Source organism: Salarias fasciatus, chromosome 5, assembly GCF_902148845.1.
Source record: "Salarias fasciatus chromosome 5, fSalaFa1.1, whole genome shotgun sequence".
NCBI classification, from domain to species: domain Eukaryota; kingdom Metazoa; phylum Chordata; class Actinopteri; order Blenniiformes; family Blenniidae; genus Salarias; species Salarias fasciatus.
In genome coordinates, this window is record NC_043749.1 from 10,783,619 (window position 1) to 10,787,034 (window position 3,416).

Sequence of the window (3,416 nt, forward strand, 5' to 3'; positions counted from 1 at the left end):
GACCAAAATGTGTGATTATGAAAATTAGTTTTGTGAACAAATGTAGTTAAGAGGATACATTTGTTATTTAAAAAGTTTTCCAGGAAGATGCATCAGTGACTCTGCACTGGCATGAACTCAATCAAAGCAGCCACACTGACCACATGAAGTCAGGCTGGCGGCACGTGACAGCAAGAAGAAGTGAATTCCCGACATGTTTCGCAGATTCGGCGTGTCTTAAGACCTCAAGTTCGCTCTGAGGGGTTGTTTTTGACCATATAAGACAATGAAGTGCGACGAGTGTGAAATGATGCGTGTTCAGGTGAAAGAGTCTCGTTGGCACGCCACTTCAAACGATCTCTGAACCGCGTGTGTCATTGTCTCAGGTGGTTGGTGTCCTCCCCCACATTTCCTCTCACTATTAAAGAGCCACATGAACACATGACATAACGGTGCCCCAGACCGCTCACGCTTTCCAAAGCAACAGGATGCATTGATGACCTTTTACTCGATTTTCAAAATTTGCCACCTGTGAAAATTCTTGAATGTCGTCAACTGCTGACGCAACAAATTTATTCTTTTTTTTTTTTTTTCTTTCAGAAATGAGATCTGTTTCCATCCATTTCATACAATTTCATACATTGTTTGGGAATCTAAAAGTGGATTCAACATTATAGCAAGAAAACTCCAGAGATCAGGAGGACTCCTTTTCCAGATGTTGAAAAATAATAATAATAATAAAAATTTCTGAAAAGACATAGCTTAAACAAAACAACTGGAAATGGTCATTTTAAGAAAATTAATTTAGGTATGATTTAAATTAAATTATAAAGAATATTTGGAGCAAAACCAGGCTCGACAAACACTTACCACTGAGCACAAAAACACATTTTGTATATTCTTCCCTAAAACCTTTAATAAAAGTGTATAAAGTGAAAAGCACCATAAATAGCAGCCTTATAATAAATACAACTTGTGATAAAAATTACTTTTCTCACTCCCAACTAAGCCTTTTTAGCCATTTCTTTTATTCAAGAGGTTTTTATGCAAAATCTACAAAATCCGTCTTGAAATGGAGATAAATCCACTCATCCAGCCGCACTTGATGCCATGTTTTGACAATCAAACCGAGACGATTGGATAAAGAACCAAAAATCTCACAGGCTGGGCTGAGTAACATGACAACATGTAGCTGATCTCTATTCTCGGCCTGCCGGTTGCAGGTCAACCAGCCACGTCTCCAGCGAGAGGATGTGTGTTTGTGTGTGAGAATTCAGGCTGGCATGCCACTTCAAAGAACCCAGTCTGACACCACCACCACTGAGAAGACGGCATCCTCCACAGTGCACAACTCCTGACGCACTGAAATCAAAACTGTGACTTTCAATTAAATATTCCGAAAGTGTTTGAACCCCGAGCTTCTTCCATTATGTGTTCAAACCTCGAAACGGGGGATGTGAGAAAAGCAGCGTGGGCGGGCGTCTCAGTCGTATTTGTCGTAAAAGGGGGCGAAACCTCGGCAGGACCGCCACGGCGAGGGACTCCCCACGTCGCCCCACTTTCTCCCCCTTTCACACTCACCTGGCGAGCAGACATGGCCGCCAGAGATGACTGTGGGTTTCGTGACACTCAGAGCTGGAGGCTCAGAGCTCACTGGTGCCTCGCACCTGAAGAGAAACAAGAGAAGCACGTGCTCTGGCGGGAAACGGCCCGCAGCAACCCCGGTGTTGGCAAACGTCTGTTGACTCAAGGCCGCTCGGCTGTGCAGCTTCGCAAACGCGTATATTCCAGGAGTCACTCGCGCTCGAGACGATGATACAAGTCTGTCACGAGTTGAGTCTGCGGACTCCGCGTCTCAAAGCCACAAATCCCAAGACGACCCAACAACCTGAGTCACAGCTGCAGCCGTGCAAAGCTGAATAATTCTTTAACACAAAGCTGGATTTCTTTTTCTTCAACGTGATCTGTGAAAAAAAAAAAAAAATCCATGATGCCATAAAGATGCAGCAAAAACTCAAGATATTTAATGTTTATAATACCATGAAAAACTTGGTCTGAAAAGAACACAATAGTTTCATTTCTCAGTTTGTGTTTTATATTAAATCAGAAATAAGCTTTCCAGTGTAATCAAATGTATTTAATCTGCTTACATTTAATTCTTATCATAAATAATCCATAATGTGAGGATTGCATAAAAGCAACGATGGTATTTTGCTCAAAATGTCCGGCTAGATTTATATTTTAGATATAGCAAAAATGTTTGTCATCAAGTATTTCCCCAGAAATTAGTAATCAAAGTTTTTATTATCAAATAAACCAAACACCTAAATGAAAGAGTTTCAATAAGTCACTCAAACAGCCATAAAATTGGAATCAAGTTATATTTTCGATTTTGGATGTGAAACATGGATTTTTCTTGAAGTTCAAATTTGGTTTTAAATTCAAAAAAAAAAAAAAAAAAAAAAATGAAAATGAGAAAGTTTGTTTCTCTTGTTTTTTAATCCAAAGCTGAAGCAGACAAAAGTACAGCTAGTGGAACGGAACAGACTGACAGACAGGGGGGAAAAAAAACAAAACACATCTGTGCTTCAACTACAAAAACAAGTTGAGGACAAAAGAAAAAGAAGGAACATTATCACATTCAGTAAAATCTTTACAGTGAGGGTTTCCTAGGTGCGATGCAACAGGTAATATAGATGTGGCTTAACAAAGTGAAATGGACTAAAACTCACAGAATCAATCATTTCCCAGGATCCCCAGAGGAAACTACTCGGCCTGGTCTGAGTGCGACGGCGGCTTGCTGGTGGTACGTCAGACTGTGCTCCGGGCCGAGCGGCGGCTCCTAAAGTCCCTCCTTCCTCCCCATCAGCCCCTCTGTGTCCTGTGAACTCTCCTGAGGATGCTACAGCTCACACAAACTCACACAACTCAAGTCCGTCTCTCCAACGCCAACAAGTGGTACTTCGATCTGACAAATATGTCTGCATAGCATTAACCCTGAAATATACTTTAAAATTCTGAACCGTTGATCAAAGCTTGAACCAAGCAGTAGGTAGGGGTTAAAAGCCGGTTGCTGAGGGTTGCAGTAAGTACTAAGGCCCATGTTAAAATGCTTATAAAGTCCATGAAAAAATACAGTATCGTTGGGCTCCTACTCTCCTACGAGCTACATGCAGGGGAAAGTTGGGCCAGGTCCTGCTGTTAAACGCGGCCTCTTCCTCCGCCTCTGAACCGTCCGTCGGTGAAATGCAGGTGAAGGGTAGGAGAGCAGGGCCTCGAGGTGCTCTGTCAGAACGGCGCACGGCCCTGGAGCCGGTGCACAGGCCTCTGTTCAACATTCACAAACACGAAACGAAACCTGACAAACCCTCCCGGCCCCGAAAGAGTCGCTACTATCGTTCCTGTGTAAGTGTGACAGTCAGGGTCCGAGTCTTTAC